Genomic DNA, 14313 nt, shown 5'->3' with positions numbered 1-14313 from the left:
CTCTATGATTTGAAGTTAAAATCCTCAAATATGGTAGTATAGTGACTTTTTTCACGTTATTCATGTAGTGTGATTTTACGTATATATATTCGGTTTTTACCAATATTTCGATACTACTTCAATGTTTTCCCACGATATGTGATTAGCCTTCAAATCTCAGAATTTCGCAAATTTTGCATCTCTAAGCAAGTTTCTTGCATTTTATTTTGTACTAAAAATCATTGAATTTAGCAATATTTTTGACCTTTATCATCCCCTTTTCCTTTATGTGATTTAAACAAAATATCATCGAATTAGGCCATTTTTCCACGTTTTTTGTGAATTGTCAGTTTATTGTTATTAATTCATTAAATATACGATAAAAATTATGCAAACACATAATTGATCAGAAAATAACCGTTAAATACTTCATTTTCAATCATCTATTTGTTTTCTCGTTAAAATACTGAGTATAAAATACTATTGAAAGAGGAGAAGTTCTGTTTTTATTGCATATATCGACGTTTCAGCCGGATTAGAACGGTTTTACGTGTACATCTTCCATCGGTAATATAAACCGAAAATCAGGAACCATTTTAGTTAATTTTAATGAAAACACATTGATTTTTATCATTTGTATTGGAAGCAACATCTTCGTACGTCTTTTCTAGGGTCTAAAAAATACGAAACGTCGCTCTATGATTCGAAGTTACAATCCTCAAATTTGGTATAATAATGACTTTTTTCACGTTTTTCATGTAGTTTGATATTACGTAAATATATTCATTTTTCACCAATAATTTCGATACTATTTCATGTAGTATCACGATATGTGCTTTGGCCCCCCAAATCTCAGATTTTCGTATAATATTGCATTTTAAGCAAGTTTCTTGCATTTTGTTTCGTACTAAAAATCATCGAATTCAGCAATATTTTGACGTTTATCATCCCCTTTTCTTTTATGTGATATAAACAAAATATCATCGAATTAGGCAATATTTTTGCTGTTTTCCACGTTTTTGTGAATTTTCAGTTTTATTGCTATTAATTCATTAAATATACGATAAAAATGATGCAAACACATAATTGATTAGACATTAACCTTAAACACTTCATTTTCAATCAAATATTTGCTTCTCAGTTAAAATACTGAGTAAGATATTGGAATGGGGAGAAGTTCTGTTTTTATTGCATATATCGACGTTTCAGCCGGATTAGAGCGGTTTTACGTGTACATCTTCCATCGGTAATATAAACGAAAAATCAGGAACATTTAGTTAACTCTAATGAAAACACATTGATTTTTATCATTTGTATTTGAAACAACATTGTCATATGTCTTTTCTTAGATCTAAATAATACGAAACCTCGCTTATGATTTGAAGTTAAAATCCTCCAAATATGGTAATATAGTGACTTTTTTCACGTTATTCATGTCAGTGTGATTTTACGTATATATATTCGTTTTACCAATATTTCGATACTACTTCATGTTTTCCCACGATATGTGATTTAGCCTTCAAATCTCAGAATTTCGCAAATTTTGCATCTCTAAGCAAGTTTTTTGCATTTTGTTTTGTACTAAAAATCATTGAATTTAGCAATATTTTGACCTTTATCATCCCCCTTTTCCTTTATGTGATTTAAACAAAATATCATCGAATTAGGCCATTTTTCACGTTTTTGTGAATTGTCAGTTTATTGTTATTAATTCATTAAATATACGATAAAAATTATGCAAACACATAATTGATCAGAAATTAACGTTAAATACTTCATTTTCAATCATCTATTTGTTTCTCGTTAAAATACTGAGTAAGATATTGAAAAGGGGAGTAGTTCTGTTTTTATTGCATATATCGACGTTTCAGCCGGATTAGAACGGTTTTACGTGTACATCTTCCATCGGTAATATAAACCGAAAATCAGGAACATTTTAGCTAATTTTAATGAAAACACATTGATTTTTATCATTTGTATTGGAAGCAACATCTTTATACGTTTTTTCTAGGGTCTAAAAAATACGAAACGTCGCTCTATGATTCGAAGTTAAAATCCTCAAATTTGGTATAATAATGACTTTTTTTCACGTTTTTCATGTAGTTTGATATTACGTAAATATATTCATTTTTACCAATATTTCGATACTATTTCATGTAGTATCACGATATGTGCTTTGGCCTCCAAATCTCAGATTTTCGTATAATATTGCATTTTAAGCAAGTTTTCTTGCATTTTGTTTCGTACTAAAAATCATCGAATTCAGCAATATTTAGACGTTTATCATCCTCTTTTCCTTTATGTGATATTAACAAAATATCATCGAATTAGGCAATATTTTGCTGTTTTTCCACGTTTTTGTGAATTTTCAGTTTATTGCTATTAATTCATTAAATATACGATAAAAATGATGCAAACACATAATTGATTAGACATTAACTTTAAACACTTCATATTCAATCAACTATTTGCTTCTCGTTAAAATACTGAGTAAGATATTGGAAAGGGGAAAAGTTCTGTTTTTTTTTGCATATATCGACGTTTCAGCAGGATTAGAGCGGTTTTATGTGTACATCTTCCATCGGTAATATAAACGGAAAATCAGGAACATTTTAGTTAATTCTAATTAAAACACATTGATTTTTATCATTTGTATTTGAAACAACATTGTCATATGTCTTTTCTTGGATCTAAATAATACGAAACCTCGCTCTATGATTTGAAGTTAAAATCCTCAATTATGGTAATATAGTGGCTTTTTTCACGTTATTCATGTAGTGTGATTTTACGTATATATATATTCGTTTTTACCAATATTTTGATACTACTTCATGTTTTCCCACGATATGTGATTTAGCCTTCAAATCTCAGAATTTCGCAAATTTTGCAACTCTAAGCAAGTTTTCTTGCATTTTGTTTTGTACTAAAAATCATCGAATTTAGCAATATTTTGACCTTTATCATCCCTTTTTCCTTTATATGATTTAAACAAAATATCATCGAATTAGGCCATTTTTCCACGTTTTTGTGAATTTTCAGTTTATTGTTATTAATTCATTAAATATACGATAAAAATTATGCAAACACATAATTGATCAGAAAATAACCTTAAATACTTCATTTTCAATCATCTATTTGTTTCTCGCTAAAATACTGAGTAAGATATTGAAAAGGGGAGAAGTTCTGTTTTTATTGCATATATCGGACGTTTCAGCCGGATTAGAACGGTTTTACGTGTTTTACGTATACATCTTCCATCGGTAATATAAACGGAAAATCAGGAACATTTTAGTTAATTCTAATGAAAACACATTGATTTTTATCATTTGTATTTGAAACAACATTGTTATATGTCTTTTCTTGGATCTAAACAATACGAAACCTCGCTCTATGATTTGAAGTTAAAATCCTCAAATATGGTAATATAGTGACTTTTTTCACGTTATTCATGTAGTGTGATTTTACGTATATATATTCGATTTTACCAATATTTCGATACTACTTCATGTTTTCCCACGATATGTGATTTAGGGGGCATATCATTCTAAATCGTTATAAATTGAAAGTTGTTCAATTTGCTTATAAATTTTTTTGTGAAATGGTTATAGAAAGGGCTGCAAGTGGTCCAAGTTTCACCATCACACCCTAAACAGAAAAGGAGAAAAAAAATACACAACGTATTATGCAACGAATGTTCAACATTCTCAAATAATCTCAGGGAACACATGTGTCAACTAAAATGTCTACTATGTGCTGTAGAAGCACAAACTCTTATAATAATTCTTAATATGTATGTGTAATATATTTATATTTATATTTTTTTTTTCTTTTTTTTTTTTCCTTTTTTTTGGCCAATATTTTTTTCTCGTTTGTTATCAAGGGATTTGCATGAAACCTTGCATACCTTGCTCAACGGATGCCTATCTGCAAGGGTGCCAATTATGAACGAAATCTGTCGAAGTCAAGCTCAGCTACAGGTGGCCGAACTTGGATCTTTATTTTACTCTGGAAAGTAATTTACACCTTTGAATTACTTTCAGAGCTTTCATTTTTAATCAATTTACATGCACATTACAGATTATATGTAGCGTTTGTGCTTCTACAGAATCTAGTAGACATTTTAGTCCTAAGTCTATTTGTTGATTTTATAAAAATTTATAAATATCATATATATCATATTTTTTTAGAAGGGTAACTTTGATAAAATTATATTATTGCACTAAACACTTTTTTGATAAAACTGATCACTAGCATCCTTTATTATGTGCTTATTTTAATATCTGAGTGTTATAGATATGATTTTAGGTGACACATGTGTTCCCTGAAACTATTTGAAAATTTGTTGCATAATTCGTTGTTTATTTTTTTTCTCCTTTTCTGTTTAGATTGTGGATAATGAGACTTGGACCAGCTGCAGCCCTTTCTATAGCCATGTTATAAAAAAATTTATAAGCAAATTGAACTACTTTTAATTTTACATTGATATGCCACCTTAGCCTTCAAATCTCAGAATTTCGCAAATTTTGCATCTCTAAGCAAGTTTTCTTGCATTTTGTTTTGTACTAAAAATCATCGAATTTAGCAATATTTTGACCTTTATCATCTCCTTTTACTTTATGTAATTTAAACAAAATATCATCGAATTAGGCCGTTTTTCCACGTTTTTGTGAATTTTCAGTTTATTGTTATTAATTCATTATATATACGATAAAAATCATGCAAACACATAATTGATCAGAAAATAACCTTAAACACTTCATTTTCAATCAAATATTTGTTTTTCGTTAAAATACTGAGTAAGATATTGGAAAGGGGAGAAGTTCTGTTATTATTGCATATATCGACGTTTCAGCCGGATTAGAGCGGTTTTACGTGTACATCTTCCATCGGTAATATGAACGGAAAATCAGGAACATTTTAGTTAACTCTAATGAAAATACATTGATTTTTATCATTTGTATATGAAACAACATTGTCATATGTCTTTTCTTTGATCTAAATAATACGAATCCTCGCTCTATGATTTGAAGTTAAAATCCTCAAATATGGTAATATAGTGACTTTTTTACGTTATTCATGTAGTGTGATTTTACGTATATATATTCGTTTTTACCAATATTTTGATACTACTTCATGTTTTCCCACGATATGTGATTTAGCCTTCAAATCTCAGAATTTCGCAAATTTTGCAACTCTAAGCAAGTTTTCTTGCATTTTGTTTTGTACTAAAAATCATCGAATTTAGCAATATTTTGACCTTTATCATCCCTTTTTCCTTTATGTGATTTAAACAAAATATCATCGAATTAGGCCATTTTTCCACGTTTTTGTGAATTTTCAGTTTATTGTTATTAATTCATTAAATATACGATAAAAATTATGCAAACACATAATTGATCAGAAAATAACCTTAAATACTTCATTTTCAATCATCTATTTGTTTCTCGCTAAAATACTGAGTAAGATATTGAAAAGGGGAGAAGTTCTGTTTTTATTGCATATATCGACGTTTCAGCCGGATTAGAACGGTTTTACGTATACATCTTCCATCGGTAATATAAACCAAAAATCAGGAACATTTTAGTTAATTTTAATGAAAACACATTAATTTTTATCATTTGTATTGGAAGCAACATCTTCATACGTCATTTCTAGGGTCTAAAAAATACGAAACGTCGCTCTATGGTTCGAAGTTAAAATCCTCAAATTTGGTATAATAATGACTTTTTTCACGTTTTTCATGTAGTTTGATATTACGTAAATATATTCATTTTTACCAATATTTCGATACTATTTCATGTAGTATCACGATATGTGCTTTGGCCTCCAAATCTCAGATTTTCGTATAATATTGCATTTTAAGCAAGTTTTCTTGCATTTTGTTTCGTACTAAAAATCATCGAATTCAGCAATATTTTGACGTTTATCATTCCCTTTTCCTTTATGTGATATTAACAAAATATCATCGAATTAGGCAATATTTTGCTGTTTTTCCACGTTTTTGTGAATTTTCAGTTTATTGCTATTAATTCATTAAATATACGATAAAAATGATGCAAACACATAATTGATTAGACATTAACCTTAAACACTTCATTTTCAATCAACTATTTGCTTCTCGGTAAAATACTGAGTAAGATATTGGAAAGGGGAGAAGTTCTGTTTTTATTGCATATATCGACGTTTCAGCCGGATTAGAGCGGTTTTACGTGTAAATCTTCCATCGGTAATATAAACGGAAAATCAGGAACATTTTAGTTAATTCTAATGAAAACACATTGATTTTTATCATTTGTATTTGAAACAACATTGTCATATGTCTTTTCTTGGATCTAAATAATACGAAACCTCGCTCTATGATTTGAAGTTAAAATCCTCAAATATGGTAATATAGTGACGTTTTTCACGTTATTCATGTAGTGTGATTTTACGTATATATATTCGATTTTACCAATATTTCGATACTACTTCATGTTTTCCCATGATATGTGATTTAGGGGGCATATCATTCTAAATCGTTATAAATTGAAAGTTGTTCAATTTGCTTATACATTTTTTTGTGAAATGGTTATAGAAAGGGCTGCAAGTGGTCCAAGTTTCACCATCACACCCTAAACAGAAAAGGAGAAAAAAAATACACAACGTATTATGCAACGAATGTTCAACATTCTCAAATAATCTCAGGGAACACATGTGTCAACTAAAATGTCTACTATGTGCTGTAGAAGCACAAACTCTTGTAATAATTGTAATATGTAAGTGTAATATATTTATATTTAAATTTTTTTTTCTTTTTTTTTTTTTTCCTTTTTTTTGGCCAATATTTTTTTCTCGTTTGTTATCAAGGGATTTGCATGAAACCTTGCACACTTTGCTCAACGGATGCCTATCTGCAAGGGTGCCAATTATGAACGAAATCTGTCGAAGTCAAGCTCAGCTACAGGTGGCCGAACTTGGATCTTTATTTTACTCTGGAAAGTAATTTACACCTTTGAATTACTTCAGAGCTTTCATTTATTAATCAATTTACATGCACATTACAGATTATATGTAGCGTTTGTGCTTCTACAGAATCTAGTAGACATTTTAGTCCTAAGTCTATTTGTTGATTTTATAAAAATTTATAAATATCATATATATCATATTTTTTTAGAAGGGTAACTTTGAAAAATTATATTATTGCACTAAACACTTTTTTGATAAAACTGATCACTAGCATCCTTTATTATGTGCTTATTTTAATATCTGAGTGTTATAGATATGATTTTAGGTGACACATGTGTTCCCTGAAACTATTTGAAAATTTGTTGCATAATTCGTTGTTTATTTTTTTCTCCTTTTCTGTTTAGATTGTGGTAATGAGACTTGGACCAGCTGCAGCCCTTTCTATAGCCATGTTATAAAAAAATTTATAAGCAAATTGAACTACTTTTAATTTTACATTATATGCCACCTTAGCCTTCAAATCTCAGAATTTCGCAAATTTTGCATCTCTAAGCAAGTTTTCTTGCATTTTGTTTTGTACTAAAAATCATCGAATTTAGCAATATTTTGACCTTTATCATCTCCTTTTACTTTATGTAATTTAAACAAAATATCATCGAATTAGGCCGTTTTTCCACGTTTTTGTGAATTTTCAGTTTATTGTTATTAATTCATTATATATACGATAAAAATCATGCAAACACATAATTGATCAGAAAATAACCTTAAACACTTCATTTTCAATCAAATATTTGTTTTTCGTTAAAATACTGAGTAAGATATTGGAAAGGGGAGAAGTTCTGTTTTTATTGCATATATCGACGTTTCAGCCGGATTAGAGCGGTTTTACGTGTACATCTTCCATCGGTAATATGAACGGAAAATCAGGAACATTTTAGTTAACTCTAATGAAAATACATTGATTTTTATCATTTGTATATGAAACAACATTGTCATATGTCTTTTCTTTGATCTAAATAATATGAATCCTCGCTCTATGATTTGAAGTTAAAATCCTCAAATATGGTAATATAGTGACTTTTTTACGTTATTCATGTAGTGTGATTTTACGTATATATATTCGTTTTTACCAATATTTTGATACTACTTCATGTTTTCCCACGATATGTGATTTAGCCTTCAAATCTCAGAATTTCGCAAATTTTGCAACTCTAAGCAAGTTGTCTTGCATTTTGTTTTGTACTAAAAATCATCGAATTTAGCAATATTTTGACCTTTATCATCCCTTTTTCCTTTATGTGATTTAAACAAAATATCATCGAATTAGGCCATTTTTCCACGTTTTTGTGAATTTTCAGTTTATTGTTATTAATTCATTAAATATACGATAAAAATTATGCAAACACATAATTGATCAGAAAATAACCTTAAATACTTCATTTTCAATCATCTATTTGTTTCTCGCTAAAATACTGAGTAAGATATTGAAAAGGGGAGAAGTTCTGTTTTTATTGCATATATCGACGTTTCAGCCGGATTAGAACGGTTTTACGTATACATCTTCCATCGGTAATATAAACCAAAAATCAGGAACATTTTAGTTAATTTTAATGAAAACACATTAATTTTTATCATTTGTATTGGAAGCAACATCTTCATACGTCATTTCTAGGGTCTAAAAAATACGAAACGTCGCTCTATGGTTCGAAGTTAAAATCCTCAAATTTGGTATAATAATGACTTTTTTCACGTTTTTCATGTAGTTTGATATTACGTAAATATATTCATTTTTACCAATATTTCGATACTATTTCATGTAGTATCACGATATGTGCTTTGGCCTCCAAATCTCAGATTTTCGTATAATATTGCATTTTAAGCAAGTTTTCTTGCATTTTGTTTCGTACTAAAAATCATCGAATTCAGCAATATTTTGACGTTTATCATTCCCTTTTCCTTTATGTGATATTAACAAAATATCATCGAATTAGGCAATATTTTGCTGTTTTTCCACGTTTTTGTGAATTTTCAGTTTATTGCTATTAATTCATTAAATATATGATAAAAATGATGTAAACACATAATTGATTAGACATTAACCTTAAACACTTCATTTTCAATCAACTATTTGCTTCTCGGTAAAATACTGAGTAAGATATTGGAAAGGGGAGAAGTTCTGTTTTTATTGCATATATCGACGTTTCAGCCGGATTAGAGCGGTTTTACGTGTAAATCTTCCATCGGAAATATAAACGGAAAATCAGGAACATTTTAGTTAATTCTAATGAAAACACATTGATTTTTATCATTTGTATTTGAAACAACATTGTCATATGTCTTTTCTTGGATCTAAATAATACGAAACCTCGCTCTATGATTTGAAGTTAAAATCCTCAAATATGGTAATATAGTGACGTTTTTCACGTTATTCATGTAGTGTGATTTTACGTATATATATTCGATTTTACCAATATTTCGATACTACTTCATGTTTTCCCATGATATGTGATTTAGGGGGCATATCATTCTAAATCGTTATAAATTGAAAGTTGTTCAATTTGCTTATACATTTTTTTGTGAAATGGTTATAGAAAGGGCTGCAAGTGGTCCAAGTTTCACCATCACACCCTAAACAGAAAAGGAGAAAAAAAATACACAACGTATTATGCAACGAATGTTCAACATTCTCAAATAATCTCAGGGAACACATGTGTCAACTAAAATGTCTACTATGTGCTGTAGAAGCACAAACTCTTGTAATAATTGTAATATGTAAGTGTAATATATTTATATTTAAATTTTTTTTTTCTTTTTTTTTTTTTCCTTTTTTTTGGCCAATATTTTTTTCTCGTTTGTTATCAAGGGATTTGCATGAAACCTTGCACACTTTGCTCAACGGATGCCTATCTGCAAGGGTGCCAATTATGAACGAAATCTGTCGAAGTCAAGCTCAGCTACAGGTGGCCGAACTTGGATCTTTATTTTACTCTGGAAAGTAATTTACACCTTTGAATTACTTCAGAGCTTTCATTTATTAATCAATTTACATGCACATTACAGATTATATGTAGCGTTTGTGCTTCTACAGAATCTAGTAGACATTTTAGTCCTAAGTCTTTTTGTTGATTTTATAAAAATTTATAAATATCATATATATCATATTTTTTTAGAAGGGTAACTTTGAAAAATTATATTATTGCACTAAACACTTTTTTGATAAAACTGATCACTAGAATCCTTTATTATGTGCTTAATTTAATATCTGAGTGTTATAGATATGATTTTAGGTGACACATGTGTTCCTTGAAACTATTTGAAAATTTGTTGCATAATTCATTTTTTATTTTTTTCTCCTTTTCTGTTTAGGTTGTGATAATGAGACTTGGACCAGCTGCAGCCGTTTCTATTGCCATGTTATAAAAAAATTTATAAGCAAATTGAACTACTTTTAATTTTACATTGATATGCCACCTTAGCCTTCAAATCTCAGAATTTCGCAAATTTTGCATCTCTAAGCAAGTTTTCTTGCATTTTGTTTTGTACTAAAAATCATCGAATTTAGCAATATTTTGACCTTTATCATCTCCTTTTATTTTATGTAATTTAAACAAAATATCATCGAATTAGGCCGTTTTTCCACGTTTTTGTGAATTTTCAGTTTATTGTTATTAATTCATTATATATACGATAAAAATCATGCAAACACATAATTGATCAGAAAATAACCTTAAACACTTCATTTTCAATCAAATATTTGTTTTTCGTTAAAATACTGAGTAAGATATTGGAAAGGGGAGAAGTTCTGTTTTTATTGCATATATCGACGTTTCAGCCGGATTAGAGCGGGTTTACGTGTACATCTTCCATCGGTAATATAAACCGAAAATCAGGAACATTTTAGTTCATTTAGGAACATTTGCCTCTGCATCCCTCTCTTGAGCCTCTGCAGAGGCTCCAGAGTGTGATGCAGAGTCTAAAGAGAGTGATGCAGAGGCCCAAGAGAGTGGTGCAGAGGCTAAAGTGAGTGATGCAAAGGCTCAGGAGAGTGATGCAGAGGCTCAAAAGAGTGATGCAGAGGCTCCAGAGAGGGATGCAGAGGCTCAGGAGAGTGATGCAGAGGCTCAAAAGAGTGATGCAGGGGCTCAAGTGAGGGAAGCAGAGGCAAAAGAGAGGGATGCAGAGGCTCTTGAGAGTGATGCAGAGGCTCAAGAGAGGGATGCAGAGGCTTAGGAGAGTGATACAAAGGCTCAAGTGAGGGATTCAGAGGCTCATGAGAGGGATGCAGGAGTTCAAGAGAAGGATGCAGAGGCTCAAGAGAGTGATGCAGAGGCTCAAGAGAGGGATGCAGAGGCTCAAGTGAGGGATGAAGAGGCACAAGAGAGGGATGCAGAGGCTCTTGAGAGTGATGAAGAGGCTCAAGAGAGGGATGCAGAGGCTCAAGAGAGTGATTCAGAAGCTTACGAGAGTGATTCAGAGGCTTACGAGAGTGATGCAGAGGCTTACGAGAGTGATGCAGAGGCTTACGAAAGTGATGCAGAGGCTCAAAAGAGGGATGCAGAGGCTTAAAAGGGTGATGCAGAGGCTCAAGAGAGTGATGCAGAGGCTCAGGAGAGGGATGCAGAGGCTAAAGTGAGTGATGCAGAGGCTCAAGAGAGTTATGCAGAGGCTCAAGAGAGTGATGGAGAGGCTTACGAGATTGATGCAGAGGCTCAAGAGAGTGATGCAGAGGCTCAAGAGAGTGATGCAGAGGCTTAAGAGAGGGATGCAGAGGCTCAAGAGAGGGATGTAGAGGCTCAAGAGAGTGATTCAGAGGCTTACGAGAGTGATGCAGAGGCTCAAGAGTGTGATGCAGAGGCTCTAGAGAGTGATGCAGAGGTTCAAGAGAGGGATGCACTTCTTTAAGCGAGTGATGCAGAGGCTCAAGAGAGTGATGCAGAGGCTTAGCAGAGGGATGCCGAGGCTCAAGAGAGTGATGCAGAGGCTCAAGAGAGGGATGTAGAGGCTCTGGAGAGTGATGCAGAGGCTCAAGAGAATGATGCAGAGGCTAAGGAGAATGATGCAGAGGCTCAAAAGAGGGATGCAGAGGCTCAAGAGAGTGATGCAGAGGCTCAAGAGAGGGATGCAGAGGCTCAAGTGAGTGATTCAGAGGCTTACGAGAGTGATGCAGAGGCTTTAGAGAGTGATGCAGAGACTGAAGAGTGAGATGCAGTGGCTCAAGAGAGTGATGCAGAGGCTCAAGAGAGGGATGCAGAGGCTCATGAGAGGAATGGGATGCACAGGCTTAAAAGGGTGATGCAGAGGCTCAAGAGAGGGATGCAGGGGGTTCAAGAGAGTTATGCAGAGGCTCAAGAGAGTGACTCAGAGGCTTACGAGAGTTATTCAGAGGCTTAAGAGAGTGATGCAGAGGCTTAAGAGAGGGATGCAGAAGCTCAAGAGAGTGATGCAGAGCCTCAAGAGAGGGATGCAGGTGGTTCAAGAGAGTGATACAGAGGCTCAAGAGAGTGATTCAGGGGCATACGAGAGTGATTCAGAGGCTTAAGAGAGTGATCCAGAGGCTTAAGAGAGGGATGCAGAGGCTCATGAGAGGGATGCAGAGGCTAAAAAGAGGGATGCAGAGGCTCAAGAGAGGGAAGCAGAGGCTGAAGTGAGGGATGCAGAGGACAAAGAGAGGGATGCAAAGATTCAAGAGAGTGATGCAGAGGCTTAAGAGAGGGATGCAGAGGCTCAAGAGAATGATGAAGAGGCTCAAGAGAGTGCTGCAGAGGCTCAAGAGATGGCTGCTGAGGCTCCAGAGAGGGATGCAGAGGCTCCAGAGAGTGATGCAGAGGCTGAAAAGAGAGATGCAGAGGCTTAAGAGAGTGATGCAGAGGCTCAAGAGAGTGATGCAGAGGCTCAAGAGAATGATGTAGAGGCTTAGGAGAGGGATGCTGAGGCTAAGGAGAATGATGCAGAGGCTCAAGAGAGTGATGCAGAGGATCAGGAGAGGGATGCAGCGGCCTAATAGAGTGATACAGAGGCTGAAGAGAGTGATGAAGAGGCTCAAAAGAATGATGAAGAGGCTCAAGAGAGTGCTGCAGAGGCTCAAGAGAGGGCTGCTGAGGCTCCAGAGAGGGATACAGAGGCTGAAGAGAGTGATGCAGAGGATCAAGAGAGTGATGTAGAGGCTCAAGAGAGTGATGCAGAGGATCAAGTGAGTGATGCAGAGGCTCAAGAGAGTGATGCAGAGGATCAAGAGAGGGAAGCAGAGGCTTAAGAGAGTGATGCAGAGGCTGAAGCGAGTAATGCAGAGGCTCTAGAAAGTGATGCACAGGCTCAAGAGAGTGATGCAGAGGCTCAAGAGAGTAATGCACAGGATCAAGAGAGTGATGCAGAGGCTCGAGAGAGTGATGCAGAGGCCTCAGGAGAGGGATTCAGAGGCTTAAGAGAGTGAGGCAGAGGCTCAAGAGAGGGATGCAGAGGCTCAAGAGAGGGATGCAGAGGCTCATGAGAGGGATGCAGGACGTCAAGAGAGAGACGCTGAGGCTCAAAAGAGGCATACAGAGGCTTAAGAGCGTGATGCAGAGGCTCAAGAGAGTGATGAAGAGGCTCAAAAGAGGCATGCAGAGGCTTAAGAGCGTGATGCAGAGGCTCAAGTGAGTGATGCAGAGGCTGAAGAGAGTGATGCAGAGGCTGAAGAGAGTGATGCAGAGACTGAAGAGAGGAATGCAGAGGCTCAAGAGAGGGATGAATAGGCTCAAGAGAGGGATGCAGAGGCTCAGGAGAGGGATAAAGAGGCTAAAGTGAGAGATGTAGAGGCACTTGAGAGTGATGTAGAGGCTCAAGAGAGGGATGCAGAGGCTTAAGAGAGTGATGCAGAGGCTCAAGAGAGGGATGCAGAGGCTTAAGAGAGTAATGCAAAGGCTCAAGAGAGGGATGCAGAGGCTCAAGAGAATGATGTAGAGGCATAAGAGAGGGATGCAGAGGCTCAAGAGAATGATGCAGAGGCTCAAGAGAGTGATGCAGAGGATCAAGAGAGGGAAGCAGAGGCTTATGTGAGTAATGCAGAGGCTGAAGAGAGTGATGCAGAGGCTAAGAAGAATGATGCAGAGACTCAAGAGAGGGATGCAGAGGCTCAAGAGAGTGATGCAGAGGCTCAAGAGAGGGATGCAGAGGCTCAAGTGAGTGATTCAGAGGCTCAAGAGAGTGATGCAGAGGCTGAAGTGAGGGATGCAGAGGACAAAGAGAGGGATGCAAAGGCTCAAGAGAGTGATGCAGAGGCATAAGAGAGGGATTCAGAGGCTCAAGAGAGTGATGCAGAAGCTTAAGAGAGGGATGCAGAGGCTCAAGAGAATGATGAAGAGGCTCAAGAGAGTGCTGCAGAGGCTCAAGAGAGGGCTGCTGAGGCTCCAG

Source organism: Procambarus clarkii, chromosome 31, assembly GCF_040958095.1.
Source record: "Procambarus clarkii isolate CNS0578487 chromosome 31, FALCON_Pclarkii_2.0, whole genome shotgun sequence".
Taxonomy (NCBI): Eukaryota; Metazoa; Arthropoda; class Malacostraca; order Decapoda; family Cambaridae; genus Procambarus; species Procambarus clarkii.
This window is presented reverse-complemented; position numbering follows the sequence as displayed.